Source organism: Schistocerca americana, chromosome 4, assembly GCF_021461395.2.
Source record: "Schistocerca americana isolate TAMUIC-IGC-003095 chromosome 4, iqSchAmer2.1, whole genome shotgun sequence".
Lineage (NCBI taxonomy): Eukaryota > Metazoa > Arthropoda > Insecta > Orthoptera > Acrididae > Schistocerca > Schistocerca americana.
In genome coordinates this window covers 242563105-242583598 of record NC_060122.1, presented here as the reverse complement: position 1 = coordinate 242583598, position 20494 = coordinate 242563105, and the positions used below count along the sequence as shown (strand labels likewise).

General features: G+C 40.5%; 1 protein-coding gene across 11 annotated transcripts in view; it reads left to right on the top strand.

Moving 5' to 3' along the window:
- The window catches only part of LOC124612907 (MKRN2 opposite strand protein), a 155213-nt gene that overhangs the window by 49964 nt on the left and 84755 nt on the right, over positions 1–20494 (top strand). For 3 of the 11 annotated variants that reach the window (XM_047141385.1, XM_047141391.1, XM_047141382.1), the window contains exons 1-2: positions 8750–8799; positions 9797–9886. The gene's annotated coding sequence lies outside the window, so the exon portion shown is untranslated. The other 8 variants (XM_047141392.1, XM_047141387.1, XM_047141383.1 and 5 more) reach the window with 5 other exon arrangements.

Here is a 20494-nt window from a genome sequence, read left to right as displayed (position 1 = left end):
CTGAAAACCACTGTGAAGTGTATAACAGAAAATACACCCCACTTTACCAGTCGTTAGGGTTTTTTCCCCATTCCATTTATGTATGAAATGTGGGAAGAATGATCATTTAAACGCCTCTGTGAGAGCTGTAATTAATGTAACCTTGTCCTTGCGATCCCTGTGGGAGTGATAAGTAGGAGGTAGCAGTATATTCCTACAGTCATCCTTTAATGTCACTGCTTGAAACTTTATAAGCAAACTTTTTCAGGATTGTTTACATCTATCTTCAAGAGTCTGGCAATTCAGTTTCCTCAGAATATCTTTCACACTCGCCAATGGATCAAACAGACATGACCATTCATGCTGCCCTTTTCTGTGTATGTTCAGTATCCCCTCGTAAGTCTATTAGGTGTGGGTGACACACACTTGAGCAGTATTCTAGGATGGGTGATATGAGTGGGTGAATAATGACAGATGCCATTGTTCCCACAGAGGAGACAGAATCCACAGCAGACAACAGTACTACCAATATGCAGTTTCCTTTCATTTTATTATAACAAATCGTACCTAAAATGATGTGTTTCTGAGAGATCCTCAATGTGCTTATGCTTTGAAAGACTATATCAATACCATGTAGTCTATAATTTATTTTTTTTTAAAATCGGTGTTTATTTCCAAACAATATGGTGACTCCTATGTTCTGTGGCACCAAAGAGATATATAGGCCCTGCAACGAAATTGTGATGACACAGTAGTTGGCTTGTCTGGCACATCTCCCAAATGCTCAGCTCTATGAAGGGGCCAGGGAAATCAATATTTAATTGAAAAGGTACCGACTAAAAGTCTTAATTTTGTCATGTGTTATTGAGAACCTGCATGCGTTTCAACATGTCATCAAGAATTATTAAATTTGTCTGAAATAGATACTCACTCTCAGCTGGAGATGTCTGCTGGCACTCATAAGACCTGCAGTGTCATGTGCTGTGATGCAGTATCACATGCTGTGATGTACATGCCACAGCCTGTCTTTCTTGTGGGCCTCATATGTTCTTCTTGTGATGAAAACTGAAGCTGCATCTCATGGACTAAGTTTGTCACTACGAGGTACAAATCTGACATTCAAGATTCTTCATTTCATACTTCATAGTCTAGTGGAGCTTGAAATTCCACACTGTGACGTTAACAGCTCTCTTCCATGTACATTTTCACGTCCTGTAAGAGAACAGGTTAATGTGTTTTAACTAAAGGCACATCCTGGCCTTACATAAGCAGTAGCAATCCAGTGGTACTAGTTAGCATTTGACTCCAGGACGATTCTTTGTGTCTGACAGAGGAATTTGAATAAATTGGAGATTCAATGCTGATGTTCCTTTTGATAAAAGACCTTGTAGTTCTTGATCTGATTGTTGAGCGGCGACAAGTTTCGCGTAATCGATCGTGCTAGTAAAGCATGCTTCCAACCTGAGGAAAACAATCAGCCATCACAATGTTGGTGCCGGAGATAAGCCAGATGTCCATGCTGAATTGTGAGAGGAACATTAGCTGATTTTGTTGCCTAGATGAACATTCGTATTGTTCTGGTGAAAGGCATAAGTTAATGGTTTGTGGTCGGTGTAGATGATAAAGTCTGTAGCTTCCAGGTGAGGCCAGAAGCATTTGATGGACTCATAAATGGCCAGAAATTCTCTATCGTAGATAGTTCACAGCTTTTGTGAGGACGATAGCTTGCACAAGAAAAACACAAGTGGTTGCGATGTGTCTCCAACCATTGTTGCAACCCTGTGCCGATCGCCATCTGGCTAGCATCAACTATAGTGCCAGATGTGCAGTAAGCTCAAGATGCGCCAGTAGTATGGTGTCTGCAATGCTCTATTTGGCTGCTTCAAATGTCACACACATGCTATCAGTCCATGTTACAGGGGAGTTACCCTTGTTCTTTGGGCCAGTGAGCGCTGCAACTGACGGCTCCTGTAACTCAGCAGATTATGACAAGTGACGGCGATAATAACATGTTCCTGCCATACCAAGGAATCAGCACTATTGCTTGGTTGTATTTGGGTGTGAAATCCATATGATGGCTTCTACCTTTGTGACAGTGGGAGAGATTCTGCTGCTTTTATCCTACGCCCTAGTGAATCCTCCTGGGGCTGGCCAAAAACACATTTACCAATGTTTAGGACATTGCCTTGGTGTTATTAGTAAAAGACATAAATTTGCTTCAAATAGTCCAAAAGGAACAATGATCCCTGCCTTGGGAATGTATCGTGGCAGCCACAGGGATCTATGTCTAAACTTCTGCGCAGTCGAGGATGCAAAAGATAACTGCGCCACTCAATGCATAATGATAGTCACGTAACAACGGTACTGGATATCTGACAGGTACTGTTCTGGCATTCAGGGCCCTATAATCACCACAAGGCCACCATGCATTACTCTTTTTTGGGACCAAATGTAGCGGTGAGGACCAGGGACTATTGGAAAGGTACATTACACCTTCACTAGTCCTACGCGAGCTCTGCTTTCACCGCTTTAAGGCGATCTGGAGCAAATATCATGGTTTGCAAGACGTGGGGAGGGGGGGAGGACTGTCGGTCATGTCTATGTCTATGTAGTTGACCCAAAGACTGATGCAGCAGCTTTGCATCCTTGTTGCAGTCTTCCATCCGAATTATTTTGGAAGTATGAATGGCTTCATCTCGCCGAAATCTGGACACTGTTAAGCCTGTGGTGTTGTCACCTAGGTGTGAGTACTTTATGTTCTACTGTAGACTGTAATCAGTGGGGAAGTCCACTCTGATGATAGGTTCGGCGATGTCTGCAATGGTAAAATCCCATGCGGAGGCTTGTCATTAGGCCAGGTACAGTTAGTTCCAAGTGCAGACTACCATACATTGCTATGAGTTGTTTGCAGCGTTCAGACAGAATAATGTGGGTGGTTGCTTGCATTGCAACATAGTCTGTATGCAAATGGACAAATTGGATCCAGTGTCTATTAAATATTTTCAGCCAGACCAACGATAACAAACAGGTGAGGAGATACAAGTCTGGCAGGGGGGGGGGGGGAGGGGGAGGGGGGGGGGGAGGTAATCTGCGTGCTTGCTCCACTAATTTCCGGATATACCAGCAGATACGTAGCAGCTCAGGCTCAGCTGTGGAAGATATCGTTGATTATCTGCTGCACGAGCGTCGAGGGTATCGATCCCGGCTTCTGACATTGCTCAGATCGCGTGGGGCAATAGATCTATCTTGGCCACCAAGGCGCCGTAATCTGCACACAAAACAGTTAGCATTGTGCTAGCACACCGTGCAGTGATTGCGCTGATAGGAGCCGGTGTCATCACATCCTGGATTTTATCTATCAACTCCACTACTACATCCACGGGTGTTTTAGACTGTGAAGTTATAATTGCTTTGACAGGCAATGACAAACAACTGCTCTATATTGTGCATAGTAAGCTGTCTGGAATGGTGCCCACGTCTACTTTGCTTCTGAGGTGCCATAAGTACTGCGAAGGCTTTCTGTCTCCAATATCTTCCTGGGTGACAACCTGACGATTTGATTTGATTTGATTGATTTGATTTGATTTGGTGTTCAATAGGTCCAGCTCCGTTGGGTTCACAAGGACGTGGAACGAGTCAGTTTTTTACAAATATAATATAATAATCTTATAGAATATCCAGACATTTGAGTACATAATTATATAAAAATTTATATAGTAAATACTTTGAACAGCAATACAGAAAAAAGACGATACATATTTTCTTATAATTATTAGAGCACTACAGAAAAATAGATACAGAGCACAAACGGATACAGAGCTCAAATTAAATAACATTCTTAGTGGCATTATGTCAAGTTGTATCATATAATATTAAAATTTTACAATTTATTTATTTAAAAATTCATCTAGAGTGTAAAAAGCTTTTGCTAGCAGAAATATTTTTAATGCTTTCTTAAACATACTCTTGTTGTGAATCTCTGTCTTTATTTCAGGAGGAAGAGCATTGAAGAATTTTGTTCCAGTGTAGTGGACACCCTTTTGCGCCAAGCTCAAATTTCTATGCTTGCTGTGTATGTTATTCTTCCTTCATGTGTTAGTCTCATGATAATTACTATTTGGTTGAAATATTTCTATATTTTTACAGACAAAACACATGAGAGAAAAACATATTGGCACATAGTTGTGTGTATTTTAAGTTTTCGAAGGCTATTTCTACATGAGTCTCTTAGGCATAATCCACATATAACTCTTAAAGATTGCTTCTGAGCAGTGAACACTTTCCTTGGTAATGGCTGGTTGCCCAAAAAAATAATGCTGTATTCAATGAGTGAGTGAAAATAGACATAGCATGCCTATTTTGCAATGTCAGGTTCAACACATGTAGTGACAACCCTTAAAGCATACGTAGCAGAGCTAAGCCTCTTACAGAGATCTATAATATGCGAATACCAGTTCATTTTCTTGTCAGTGCATACGCCAAGAAATTTTGTTGTTTCCATTCTTTCTATTGGCTGATTACCAAATGTCACACTTCTCTCTCTTTCTGTTTTTGTACAGAACTAAATAAAGCTGGTCTTACTGGAATTTAATGAGAGACCATTCACCTTGAACCAATTAACCACATCTGAGAGTATGTAAGTAATAGATTCCCCAAGATTACTATATGTTCTACTGCTCATAAAAATTTTGGTATCATCAGCAAATAATGTAAATTTACACAGCAGGCTTGTACATGTTGATAGATCATTTATAAAAATCAGGAATAATAGTGGCCCAAGAATTGAGCCCTGCGACACTCCACATGTAATGGAACTCCATTCAGAATGTGAGGAAACATCACATACTCCACCTGAGCTATTCAAGGCAACTTTTTGTTTTCTGTCTTGGAGATAAAACTGTAGCCAATTGCCTGCAACACCACTTATTCCTATTAATTATGCTTTATGCAAGAAAATCTGGCGATTGACACATTCAGACACTTTAGACAATTACGAGTAGACAGCAAGTGCTAGCATTTTCTCATTAAGGATTTCTAATACTTCATTTGCTACTGCATACATTGCGTCTTCTGTTGAACAACCCTTTTGAAAGCCAAATTGGCTCTTGCTGAGAACTCCATTCTTCATGAGATGATCATTAATTCTTACATTTATTAGCTTATCTAGAATTTTAAAGAAAGCTGTCAGCAAAGAGATAGGCCAATAGTTACTTAATTTAGTTTTATCACCCTTTTTGTACAGGAGCTTCACAATGGCATACTTAAATCTACTGTGAACAACACCTTTGTGAAGTGAAGCATTGAAAATATGACAGACAATGTCCATTAATCACAAAGAAGAATATTTCAGTAAATTACTAGAAATATTATCAGCCCCTGCAGAGTTTTTACTTTTTAGAGACATGATGATTATTTGAATTTCATCTTCAGTAACAGGATTAAGGTGCATTTCCGGGATTGTGTTTGAATATACAGCTTGACAGAGTTACGCTTTCATCAACAATCTGTTGAGTTACTGATAGGAAGTGTTTATTAAAAATCTCAGCCAAACTTTTGGGATTATCTACTTGGGTACCTTCTTATCTGATTTTATTTACATCTTCTTTGCTTGTTGTATCTCTTTCTGTTTCATTTTTTTTTTTACAATACTCCAAATTGTTTTTTTCTTTTATTATTAGAATATCTATTTTCTTCTCATAATAAAGTGGTTTTGGTTTCTGCATTAGTTTCTTTAAAATTTTACAGTATAATCTGTAGTGTTCCCATTTTTTACATCTTTAGGTAATCTTTTGGTGTTACATGACTGTTTTATACCTTTTGTAATCCAAGGCTTACTTACAGAATTGGAAGCATTGTTTCTGACCTATTTCTTTGTAGATATTTCTTCAAAAAGAGCACAGAATTCATTTATAAAACAGTTACATTTAGTATCCATATCACCGAGACTACATACTGAAGACCACTCCGTTTGCTGCAACCTATGGTTGAAAGTTTCTTTTGCCTTTTTGTTCATTACTCTTACGAACTTCCATTCAGGAAATTGTTTTCTGAACAGATTAAGATCATAAAGAGTGAGAATTTGTCCATCGTTATCTGACAGCCCACTTATAACCTGTCTGACAGTATAATTCTGATGTCTGCTTACATCTAAAAAAAATGTTATCTATCATAGCTCGGGACTCAGATCTAATTCCTGTTGGGAGGTTTATTACCGATATCAGATTATATAAGGTCATCACAATCTCAAAGCCAATTTTATTTTTATTCTTTATACTGAAATCACCTAAAACTACAATGTCCTTTGCTTTGCATGTAACACTGACAGCAGGAGTTCCATTATAAACAGAAAAGTTTTTATGTCTCCTGAAGGTGCCGTGTAGACAGCTAGCACTGTTATTGTGTAGAAATTGGTTATTATTCATTAGGACATGCCTCAAATTATTGTTCCACACAATATTTCTTAATATCTATAGCTTTGTATACTACACTATCCTTAACATAAATTGCTACTCCACCTTTGTCTTTACTTACCCTACATGGTGCTCAGTTAAGCAAAAAAACTGAGCATTATTTATACAATCGTTTTCATTAATGTTAATAAGACGGTGGTCTGTTTTGCTTGAGAGGCCTCTTATGCTTTTGATGAAAGAAAGAGAATCCTTCCTCTTGCTTTTCTATTCTATTAGTGCTGTCCTGACTGAGAATCCACTGGAGTCTACCTTGAGACAGGAGGGAGAAAACACTTGTCACTACCTACCGTTGTCCCTTCTTTTACTTCAGGCCTACACATAAAAAATCGTTGTGACGTAAAGGAGGGTCAGCATTTTTTTCTGCCCAACAACGTTTTATTTGGATTGCTTGATGAAGATTTCTTCCCATTTGCTGCATGTGGAATTTCCGTTTTTCTTGTAGATGTTACATCTTTTTCTTCTTCAAATGACGTTAATCTTGCAGGTGAAATCGCAAGCTCAGCATACGAGAGTGTTTTAGATGGACCTTGCGTTTGGATTTGTACTCCGACTGACAAGTTATTTTTCTCCTTTACATTTTCAGCACCTGGACGTCCTTGTATTCCCATTTCCAGGGCAGTCTGTGACTTGTTTCCTTTAGGGATGTTACTAATATGTTCTCTAATTTGACGACACATAATCGCTTTCCCTTGTTGTTTAAGTACATGCCATGCCTAGTTTAATGATCCCTTTTATGGGAATGACATTTGAGAAAAGATGCATTAGAAAAAGCGTTAGGAATTTTCTGTAGTTCCCTACTGATGCAACACTCGCCGGATCAATTCGGCTCTGGTAGCGAAGTAATTGTATCATAAACTTCCGCGGCGTACTGGTGGTCTAATTGAGATACTACCAGCGCAAACTTAATACCGTTCGCCGAAATTCCAGAACGGAAAGAAACTGGCCTCCACAGCGCAAACCACAAAACTGGATTGTGTGGTCAGGAAGGTGGTGATGTTACAGGCAATAGTGACACGGCGGGATTCGTGTCAGTCATTTTGTAAATCTCTTCCGTAAGCGTTAGTTAACCAAATGATATTACGCAGGTAAATCACGTCGTGGTCACCACTTTGTCGGTACAAGCTGTGGAGACTATCGTTCGACCATCAGAACCTGCGTGTACTTAGGACGATGAAACCAGACTACGACTTTATTGATGGCAGCCACAGGAAACGGCGATAAATACCCCGTTGCAAATACGGTTTAATGCGTTCCGTGTGTAACGAGCTTGCAATTTAATAATTTAACATGCAGGGAACAAACATCAGAATTATCTTTTATTTATACACGAACACCACTAAATGAATGGAAGTTCCACTGTCCATCCGCAAAAATTTGATGTGCTCATGAGGTTCTCAGTGAAACACTTCCTTTAACAGGTTTTCATCTGTATATTTCTCTTTTATGTTAAAGCTGTCCCTGGACCAGTGTCTAGTTTTCTTCTTCTCCTTTACACACTGTGCCAGGATCAATGTTGGAAATGTTTTATGTGCATTTGAAGCCGTTCCCACTAGTGTCAAAATAGAGCATACCATACACGAAAAGCGCCTGCTTCAAAACTGAGAAGCTTTATTGCTACTTGCAAGAGCTTGTTAATCACATCCGTGGCTACATAAGAGCGAATTTGACAGACAAGTTTGCTCTTTTACTAGGGTCTTAACAACATTTTAAATGTGTTTTAAATATTTCATCTTTCATTCGAAGAAGGTAGAAGTAATCATAGGGCTCTGAGAGCAATAATTCTTTAGTAGATTTTTCATGGATTAATCTAGAGGTGGCCGAGCGGTTCTAGGCGCTTCCGTCCGTAACCACGCGGCTGCTGCGATCGCAGGTTCGAATCCTGCCTCGGGCATGGATGTGTGTGATGTCCTTAGGTTAGTTAGGTTTAAGCAGTTCTAAGTCTAGGGGACTAATGACCTCAGATGTTAAGTCCCATAGTGCTTAGAGCCATTTGAACCATAAATGTCTCCCTCATTTCAAGCCATTCTTCTTTGCCTTTAAACTCAGTGCCAAGTCAATGCTTTGTATGCGTTTTTCTTGTGGCCATTCTCACTACTGTCACGAACGCGAACAGCGTCTGCTTGAAAGTGAGGTTAAGCTGAAAAATTGTTTCTACGTGTACTGGCTGGTTTGACAAATATGCGGCTAGACAAGGGCGCATTTGATAGACAAGTTTGCTCTATAGATGGATTTTCTCATGGAGGTAAGATGGATTTTCTAGTGGATATATCGATTAGTCGATTTCCATTGCAGTAATCGATAGACACTTTAGAGGGTGATCATTTGACATGTTGCACGTTTGAAAACAAACGTAAGTGAGGAAGTATTATTATTATTGATATACTTCTGAGTAGGTAGTGTTTAAACATGTTACGTTTCACCTTTTGTTGTCTAATTGCAGGAGTCTTATTCACGAGAATTGTTGATTGATTGGTAATGTCTGTTTCGCCTCTTTTTTCGTGACACAAATATGATTAATTTAATGTCAAATATTAACAATTGGTTTGACGTAGTCGGATAATCATGACAGTTAAAAATTCAGCATGAAGACTGAGATAGGAATCATATATACTTGGGATTTGTAGAGGAATTGTTTTGTGCAGAAAATGGAGAAAAGAGAAATTGGAAAGAAACCTCATTCAATCGTTTCCATGTTCGTGTTTTGGTATTGATAGAAGTAGATGCATTGTTCGACAGTTTATTTTTTTGTATGTGTTTCATGAGATGCTCCAGAATACTGAGGTACGGTGACTGAAGTAGATGCCGTAACATTATTTTCCCTGGACAATTAGCCAAAAAGTTAAAATCAGAGTTTAGGGCAAAGCTCGATATATTTCTCCAGTACCTTCTGGAAAGGTCTGTAGGTCACACTGACAGATTTACCTTCATCACGACCGCAAAAAATGTAACAACGTTACACATGGCGACCCTGTTCTGTGCTAAATCATTTCAACTCCGCCTTAATGATTGTTGGTGAGAAACGCAATCAGCCACAAATTTGTGGCTGGTTGTATTAGGCATCAACAATGCCAGTCCTTTCTATACCCATGTAGCACGTTGTAACAGAACATAAAATTGATGGCTTCATGATGTCACTTGTAAATATTTCTTCGTAAAGATGATCATACAGGGTACAATTGTTTTACGAGGTAGGCAACTGTTTGGACCTCATATATGTCCTACTTATATTTAAGCTGTCAGATGCTTCTCATGTCAGTGTGACAATTCAGTATTCTTTGAGTTGTATGAAAATCCGTGGATGTGGTATTTTGGTGAAACATTAATGCAGAACTGGGAATCTGTTGCAGGACAGTGAGGTGTTCATACATGACAGTGAATAGTGCATTGCCCATCACTGTCAGATCACATGTGGCATGACCTGTGTCCGAGTGCTGCTGGTAAGTGGTTTCGTTCATTTACTAGTATTCAGTATCACCAATGCAGTGCCTGTCTAATCTGGTAATTTTCAATTTGTTGCTAGGCTTTTTGATGTTCCTCTTTCTCGTGTACTAAAAAAATTGAGTCTGCTGATCGTTGCAATTCCACTTGTCAGCTTTAGCATGTGTGGTAAGGGTGTTGTGTGATGTCATGGAGTTGTGGCATGTTTGAATACTGATGCGTAAGCTAAATGCGTTGGGAATAAGAGCAGTGGCTCATGACATATGTAGCAGATGAGGGTACAAAGAGTAGAGATAACACATATCTGAGATAAGTTTAAACCCTTAGTAAAGCACTTAATGTAGGAGTTCCTCAAAGTAGCATATTAGGACCAATACTGTTACTGATGTACATCAGTGACTTTCCCAATAGTGTTTGTCACAGAAAAAAATTCTCTTTGCTGATGACAGCACTGTCACAGTCACTGAGAAAACAAGAAAACTCCTTGCAGAGAAAGCAAATGAGACCCTCAAGGAACTGTACAATTGGTTAGTGTAAGCAATAAAGTGACATCAGGCATAAAGAAAGCAATGCCCTGTACTTCAATATCAAGCGGGAAAATGACACTGTTAAATTATATTTATGTGTGAAATCTCTATGGATTGTGTAACACACAAAATTCTTAAGAATCAGTACTAATTATCTGTTGAAGCAGTGTAAACACACAAAGATACTTGCAGACAAAATGTGCAACGGTAGGAATTGGTGGAAATGTATTCAGTGACCGATCTGAAGTGCTTAATTATACAAGTTTATGTGTGCAATAATGGGAAAATGGCGAAAACTACGAACGCCGCCTGCTGGATGAAAACTATGGAAACATGTACTCCAAACCGGCATTTTACATGAGTCGCATCCCAATACAAGCCTGTAATGCAACGATCTGTGTGACATGCTTATAATTATGTATTATTTATATTTTAGGACAGCTAATCAGTAAAAAATGTACCACATGTTCTAATGAAAGCATGAAAGCCATCTGATGGTGAATTGTAAAGATTTGAAACCGGTAACGGTACCCTTTCAATAAAGGAACTTAAAATATATTTGTGGCTGGTTGCTGTCTCAACACCATCAACAAGACCAAATGTCATCAGCATGTTAGGTCCTTAGTGTCTTCTCATCAGTTTGTAACAGCCAGTGTCTGTTAGTTATATATTGTCATGTAGGTGTAATTAGATGAATGACGAACACTAACTTCACTTATCAAAGGTTCATTCAGGGAACTGCCTCTGACCAGAACACATACAGTGTATGTACAGCTACAGAACATTCCAGTACTATGCTTCTTGACATTTGTGGATACTTCTAGAATGTATTCAAACTGAATACAGAAATTAATATTGTACAGTCCAGGTAAGGTTTGAACTCACGACCCTCCATGCAACAGTTTAGTATCATAACCGCTACACCACAGTGCTACTCAGCTTCATCTGCGACATTGCTCCCTCCTTAAGAGAACAGCGTCTCGGTATTACATCGTCCTAGTCTGGGAACGAGTCATTGGTCCTGCATACTCCGACTTCTGGTGACTGATTCTCACCCTGGCGATGATCTCCTTAGAACTTCTTTTGCCACTACGCTCTTTGTCGCCTTTCCACTTGTTGCCTGTCACTAGAGCTTCGAATTTACTCTGGGTTGCAGGATCCTTATAGGGCTTCATTTGAAGGACGTGGACCGTTTCTCTGATCTTTCGTCGTCTTGTTTGGGGTTCGAAATCTTCAACTTCATAAGTAACATCAGACAACTGTCTTACAACCTTATAAGGTCCAAAGTAGCGCCTGAGGAGCTTCTCAGAGAGGCAAACCTTCCAAACAGGAGTGAAGATACAGGTGAGGTCACCAGGTTGGTAGACAACAGGGCAGTGGCTCACATCATACCTTCGACGATCGTTTTCTTGAGCCTGCAGCGTGCGGAGTCTAGCGAACTGCCGAGCTTCCTCAGCTCTGGTTAACACCTGGTCAATGTAGTCGTCCACGTCATCAGGATGTAACGGAAACACAGTGTCCATCGTCGTAGTCGTCTCACGCCCATGCACCAGGAAAAATTGTGTAAATCCTGTGGTGTCTTGTTTGGCGGTGTTGTAGGCAAACTTCACGAAAGGTAGCACCTCTTCCCAGTTGCTCTGCTCAACATTGATGAACATGGATACCATGTTGGCCAAGGTCTTATTAAGACGTTCAGTAAGCCCGTTAGTTAGCGGATGATAGGCAGTCGTCATGTGTTAAGTAATGTTGCACCGGCGGTTTATCTATGTCACAAGATTCGATTGATAAACTTGCCTTCGATCCATAATTAACGACCTTGGGGCACCATGTTTTAATACAATGTCTTTCACGATGAATTTGGCTACCTCGGATGCTTTGGCTGTTTCAAGGCTTTTGTAATGGCATAGCTTGTCATATAATTAGTGCCAACAATAATCCATCTATTGCCACTAGCAGACTTGGAAATCGTCCAAGGAGGTCAATCCCAACACGCTGGAAAGGTGTTTCGGCTGGTGGAATTGACCTGAGTCGGCCAGATGGATTCTGAGGAACTGCCTTTCTCCTCTGGCACTCTCGACAGTGGAACGCATAGTGACGGACACTCCTAAGTAAACCTGGCCAGAAAAATCTCTTGCAGATTCTATTGTATGTCTTAATAAATCCTAAATGTCCGGCCTCGGGTGTGTCATGGAATTTCTGTATAACATCTAAGCGCATGTGTTTAGGAATCACTGGTAGCCACGTCTTTCCAAACGGATCAAAGTTTTTCTTGCAGAATAATCTATTAACTACCTTAAATTGTCCTTCACATCCTCTGACCAATTTAAGGCAAGAATAATTTGAGATATCTTGGCGTCCTTCTTCTGCTCAGCAGAGAGATTCTGGAGTTTAGTGAGACAGTCACTATCTTCATCAAAGTCTTGATGGTCTTGCACAGGGTTTCTTGAGAGACAGTTGGCATCCTGGTGTTTTCTTCCACTTTTGTACACTATGGTAATGTCATACTCCTGAAGACGTAGTGCCCACCTGGCGAGTCGTCCTGTTGGATCCTCGAGTCCTGTCAACCAACAAAGTGAATGATGATCTGTAACAACTGTAAATGGCCTTCCATAGAGATCTGTCGAAATTTGCACATGGCCCAGATCACAGCAAGACATTCTCTTTCTGTAGCTGAGTAGTTTCTCTCAGCTTTTGTAAGTGTCCTAGAAGCATAGGCTATAACTTTCTCTTCTCCATCCGAAATTTGCACCAGAACAGCACCAACCCCATACCCGCTGCCATCTGTGTGTAGTTCCGTAGGTGTTCTCTCATCATACAGACCAAGTACAGGGTTAGTCGTCAGAGCTTTTCACAGCACATTGAAAGAATCTTGTTGAGCACCTCCCCAGATAAATTTAGTATCAGCTTTTAACAACTCTTAGAGTGGCCTGACTTTGATACAAAAGTCTTTGATAAAACGACCGTAATAAGAACATAATCCGAGGAAGCTTCTCACTTCTCTAATACGTTAAAGAATAGGAAATTCCGTTATAGATCTCACCTTTTCTGGGTGTGGCCGGACACCTTCATTTGACACAAGGTGTCCAAGTATTTTGATTTCTTTTTCCCCAAAGAGACACTTTCTTGGATTAAGTTTCAGATCACCTTGTTGGAGACACTTAAGCATGGCCCTCAGTCTTTGTATATGTTCATCAAATGTCTCTGAGAACACTATAATCTCATCTTAATAACAAAGACACATCGTCCACTTCATATGTCTTAGAAGATTATCCATCACCCATTTAAAATTTGCTGGTGCCTTACACAAACCAAACGGCATTACCTTAAACTCATACAGGCCCTCAGGGGTGATGAATGCAGTTTTCTCACAGTCAGCCTCATCTACTTCGATTCGCCAGCATCCCCAGTACATGTCCATGATTGAGAAAAACTTGGCCACCTTCAGACAATCTAATATATCATCAATTCGTGGAAGAGGGTAAACATCCTTTCTAGTTACCTTGTAAGCTTTTGATTAACACAAAAGCGCCAACAGCCAGCCTTCTTCCTGACGAGGACCACTGATGATGACCATGGGCTTTGCAAAGGCTGAATGATGTCATTCGTCATCATTTTCTCTATTTCATTGCGAATTATTCGACGTTCTGTTGCCGACACGCGTTATGCTCTCCGCCTTATTGGTTCATGGTCTCCAGTGCTAATCTGGTGCTTCATCGTCGATTTGCCTAATTTGCTCTTCACCTGTGGATTGAAGCATTTAGAGAACTCTCAAAGAATGACAAGTAGCTTCTTCTGTTGTTCCTTAGTGAGATCTGGTGATAGTCGAGCTAGAAGATCTTGTCTCGTGGTGGTAGCGCAAATCTCGCCCACAGACTCGGCATGGGATGTTTCTATGACGCTCAGCTGTTCAGGTATTAACGGCTCAGCGTTTGCTACACACATGCATCACAGAAGGATCTGCGGTTCTCGGCTACAGTTAACTATTCACAATTCACCGAATCCGTTCTTAAACGAGACAACAGAGGCTGGGTTGACCAAGTTATTCCTTAGTGGTATGCTTCTCTTACATTCCACTATAAGATCCATGGGTTGATGCACGGCATGACCCATGACAGTACCCTTCTTGTGCTGACCGCAGGAATGATAACTTCATCCAGCACACAGTCTCTGCGGTGGCGCAGTGGTTAGCACACTGGACGGTGGTTCAATCCCGTCTCCGGCCATCCTGATTTAGGTTTTCCGTGATTTCCCTAAATCGTTTCAGGCAAATGCCGGGATGGTTCCTTTGAAAGGGCACGGACGATTTCTTTCCCAATCCTTCCCTAACCCGAGCTTGCGCTCCGTCCCTAATGACCTCGTTGTCGACGGGACGTTAAACACTAACCACCACCACCACACAGTCTCTGCACACTCGGATGTGCATCTTCCTGTCCACAGTATCTCATCTCGTCTAGCATAATCTTTGAGTGACCACAATCTGCAATTGCCTGAGAAGCTTTCAAAAAGTCCCATCCGAGAATGACGTCATGACTACACTCTTGTAAGATGATGAATTCTAAAGGCTGTGTATGGCCACTTATACCCACACGAATGGCCCAGCTTCCTGTAGGTTTTACATATTTTCCATTAGCCACCTTCAGCAGAGATGTTTTGTTGTCGACAAATATGGTTTTATGCAACTGACGACGGTATTTCTCCAAAATTACTGAATATGATGCGCCAGAGTCCACAAGAGCTTGGGCTGGCCGGCCATCCATGAGGATATCGACATAGTTTCCTATCATTTGTGTAGTGATTGACAACGGAGGATTTTTCTCTTCGGTGGACTCACATCCAGGGAAGGTCGCACCCTTTAGTTTTCCAGGTTATGGCGACTAGGTGATTGACTGGAGCTTCTAAACGGCGACGGAGACCTTGTTCGGCGTGTTGTGGAGTGTTCTCTCTAGCGGCTAGCTTGTGGCGATGGTGACCTACGTCATTCTGCACCCACATCGTTTTGTTCAGATTCGTCGTCCCGGAGTTGGCGTCGGCTAAGATCCATCTGTTGTCTTCTGGCGCAGGCATCATAAAATATCCATCACCTTTCTCGACAATAGCGCACCATATGTCCCGGTTGTCCATAGTGGAAACATACTGGTTGGTTAACGTGGGTCCTCCAATTGTCAACCGGTTCCTCATGCGGCATTGTAGGAACATAACTCCACCTGGGTCTCGACTTTTTCACCGTTTTGAAGGGAAATGAAGCATGAGAGATTGGGTTCTATGTCTGTTCCACTTCTTCCCTTATGACCTCTTGAACCATCTTCTTTTTTTGCTCGCCGTGCAGTCCAAGTGCCTTCTGAACTTCCTCTGTCACTATCTGGCGAAGAACTCTTGTGAAATCAGTTGCTTCCTCCATCACAGACATGATACGTTTGGAAGCCGTTCAAACTTCTTGCGTGTAATTTTTTTTTTTTTTTTTTTTTTTTTATGCACTGTCTCGATATACTGGCACCATTTTATGAAGTCTGCTGTTGGAACCTCCTTCAGGAGTAGGGCTTGATACATGTCCTCAGCAACACCCTTCATGAGATGTGTAACCTTATCTTCCCCTTCATTCTAGGACCCACTATTTTACACAGCTCCAAGACGTCTTGAATGTAGGATGCTGATGTTTCTTCTGGACGCTGTGCCCTGCACTTCAATTTATCTTCAGCCTTGGACTTCTGTTGTTGTGTGTCACCGAAATACTTGCGCAGTTCCACCTGGAATACTTCCCAACTTGTGAACTTCTCCTCGTTCTCGTATCATTGCTTGGCAGTGCCATCCAAGTAGAAAAATATGTTAGCCAAACACACAGTGTCATCCCATTTGTTAAATTTGGCTGCACGCTCCTACCTTCAGCCACTTGTTTGGATCTTGACCATCATCACCAGAGAACCCGGTATGATGTCTCATGTTGCTGCCATCATAACGTCCTCTTCTTCTTCTGTTTTCGATAGATTGCGATCTGTTGAATATGGCTCGAACTCGGGTTTCTCGCCACGTAAATGGCGGCCCTGTAATGGCCTGATGGGAGCCACTGTCATTGATAATGTGTGCTATCACAGGTTCCAATACCCAGCTCCTCCACCATAATAATGTCATGTAGAAGAAGGTGTAATTAGATGAATGACAAACACTAACTTCACTTGTTGTTGTTGTCATCTTCAGTCCTGAGACTGGTTTGATTCAGCTCTCCATGCTACTCTATCCTGTGAAAGCTTCTTCATCTCCCAGTACTTACTGCAACCTACATCCTTCTGAATCTGCTTAGTGTATTCATCTCTTGGTCTCCCTCTACGATTTTTACCTTCCACGCTGCCCTCCAATGCTAAATTTGTGACCCCTTGATGCCTCAGAACATGTCCTACCAACCGGTCCCTTCTTCTTGTCAAGTTGTGCCACAAACTCCTCTTCTCCCCAATTCTGTTCAATACCTTCTCATTAGTTATGTGATCTACCCATCTAATCTTCAGCATTCTTCTGTAGCACCACATTTTGAAAGCTTCTATTCTCTTCTTGTCCAAACTATTTATCGTCCATGTTTCCCTTCCATACATGGATACACACCATACGAATACTTTCAGAAACGACTTCCTGACACTTAAATCTATACTCGATGTTAACAAATATCTCTTCTTCAGAAACGCTTTCCTTGCCATTGCCAGTCTACATTTTATATCCTCTCTAATTCGACCATCATCAGTTATTTTGCTCCCCAAATAGCAAAACTCCTTTACTACTTCAAGTGTCTCATTTCCTAATCTAATTCCCTCAGCATCACCTGAGTTAACTCGACTACATTCCATTATCCTCGTTTTGGTTTTGTTGATGTTCATCTTATATCCTCCTTTTAAGACACTGTCCATTCCATTCAACTGGTCTTCAAAGTCCTTTACTGTCTGACAGAATTACAGTGTCATCAGCGAACCATAAAGTTTTTATTTCTTCTCCATGGATTTTAATACCTACTCCGAATTTTTCCTTTGTTTCCTTTACTGGTTGCTCAATATACAGATTGAACATCATCAGGGAGAGGCTACAACCCTGTCTCACTCCCTTCCCGACCACTGCTTCCCTTTCATGTCCCTCGACTCTTACAACTGCCATCTGGTTTCTGCACAAACTGTAAATAGCCTTTCGCTCCCTGTATTTTACTCCTGCCACCTTCAGAATTTGAAAGACAGTATTCCAGTCAACATTGTCAAAAGCTTTCTCTAAGTCCTCAAATGCTAGAACCGTAGGTTTGCCTTTTCTTAATCTAGCTTCTAAAATAAGTCTTAGGGTCAGTATTGCCTCACGTGTTCCCATATTTCTACGGAATCCAAACTGATCTTCCCCAAGGTCAGCTTCTACCAGTTTTTCCATTCGTCTGTAAAGAATTTGCGTTAGTATTTTGCAGCCGTGACTTATTAAACTGATAGTTCGGTAATTTTCACATCTGTCAATGCCTGCTTTCTTTGGGATTGGAATTATTATATTCTTCTTGAAGTCTGAGGGTATTTCGCCTGTCTCATACATTTTGCTCACCAGATGGTAGAGTTTTGTCAGGACTGGCCCTCCCAAGGCTGTCAGTAGTTCTAATAGAATGTTGTCTACTCCCAGGGCCTTGTTTCGACTCAGGTCTTTCAGTGCTCTGTCAAACTCTTCACGCAGTATCATATCTCCCATTTCATCTTCATCTACATCCTCTTCCATTTCCATAATACTGTCGTCAAGTACATCGCCCTTGTATAGACCCTCTATATACTCCTTCCACCTTTCTGCTTTCCCATCTGAGCTCTTGATATTCATGCAAGTGGTTCTCCTTTCTCCAAAGGTCTCTTTAATTTTCCTGTAGGCAGTATCTATCTTACCCCTAGAGAGATAAGCCTCTACATCCTTATATTTGTCCTCTAGCCGTGCCTGCTTAGCCATTTTGCACTTCCTGTCGATCACATTTTTGAGACGTTTGTATTCCTTTTTGCCTGCTTCATTTACTACATTTTTATATTTTCTCCTTTCGTCAATTAAATTCAATATTTCTTCTGTCACCCAAGGATTACTATTAGCCCTCATCTTTTTACCTACTTGATCGTCTGCTGCCTTCACTACTTCATCCCTCAGAGCTACCCATTCTTCTTCTACTGTATTTCTTTCCCCCATTCCTGTCAATTGTTCCCTTATGCTCTCCCTGAAACTCTGTACAACCTCTGGTTTAGTCAGTTTATCCAGGTCCCATCTCCTTAAATTCCCACCTTTTTGCAGTTTCTTCAGTTTTAATCTACAGTTCATCACCAATAGATTGTGGTCAGGGTCCACATCTGCCCCTGGAAATGTCTTACAATTTAAAAGCTGGTTCCTAAATCTCTGTCTTACCATTATATAACCTACCTGATACCTTCTAGTATCCCCAGGATTCTTTCATGTATACAACCTTCTTTTGTGATTCTTGAACAAAGTGTTAGCTATGATTAAGTTATGCTCATGCAAAATTCTACCAGATGGCCTCCTCTTTAATTTCTCTCCCCCAATCCATATTCACCCACTATGTTTCCTTCTCTCCCTTTCCCTACTCTCGAATTCCAGTCATCCATGACTATTAAATTTTCGTCTCCCTTCACTACCTGAATAATTTCGTTTATCTCATCATACATTTCATCAATTTCTTCATCATCTGCAGAGCTAGTTGGCATATAAACTTGTACTACTGTAGTAGGCATGGGCTTCGTGTCTATCTCGGCCACAATAATGCGTTCACTATGCTGTTGGTAGTAGCTTATCCGCACTCCTATTTTTTTATTCATTATTAAACCTACTCCTGCATTACCCTTATTTGATTTTACTTAACTTCACTTAACGAAGGTTTATTCAGCACTTGCACATACAAGAGTGCGGAGCGAACTGCCTCTGGCCAGAAAACATTCAGTATGTATACAGCTACAGAACATTCCAGTACAATGCTTCTTGACATTTGTGAATACTTCTAGAATGTATTCGAACCGAATACAGAAATTAAAATTGTACAATCCAGGTAAGTTTTGAACTTACAACCCTCCATGCAACAGCTTGGTATCATAACCACTACACCATGGTGCTACTTAGTTTCTTCTGCGACAATATTACTTCTTAGCTGTGGCACCCTTTTCTAGGGAAGAAATGCACAAAACATGAATGTGATTTTCAAACTTTAGAAAAGGGCCTTAAGAATAATAACCAAAAGTAATGTAGATGTGTGCATTGTAAAAATCTGTTCAAAACACTGGTGGGGATTTTAACTGTACCATGTGAGTGCATTTACCAATCAGTTGTGCATGTGAAAAATAACATTGATCATTACTATGCAAACAGTTCCATCAATGGCCATGGAGCAAGCTCTAGAATGAACTTCCGTTTACCAAGAAAGGATAAGCATAAAAGCCAAAACAGCATTTACTATGGAGAATAAAACTGTACAATAAATTTCCAAATGAGATTAAAGAAATTGTTAACACAAACTTATTTGAAAAGGCAGTAAAACATTCCTTTTAAACAATACATTTTGGAGAAAATGACATTTTGTCTGTGGAGTGCGTGATTGATTCTGTTTCGGCCACATAGTAACCATCTTCAGATTCTAAAGGCGGCATACACTGAACACAGGTTCATGCATTGTCAATCTAAAAAATACAAACCTGTGTTCAGTGTATGCTGCCTTTAGAATCTGAAGATGGTCATTGTATGGCCGAAACCGGTTATGACTGTGTCATGAACATGTGATTGCGTCTATAAATAAACAAAAAATTTTACAAAACAGTACATTGTATACATTGAAGGATAACCTAAATAACACAAGAGTAGGGGTTTGGTAAAAAATGTAACACAAATAAATAATAAAAAATGTAGCATTCCATATAACATTTTACGCTATATTTTTTTTTTTCCTTTTCTGGAAAAATATACTCCCAAAGCTATGTAGTCTGTAATACTAACACCTTACCCTCCTGATCTCAACAGCTCACTCATTATGGATGAATGTTGATTCAGTTTATCAAAGCAAATGGGAAGTTGTGGTGCAAATTGTCCTGAGATCAAATAATT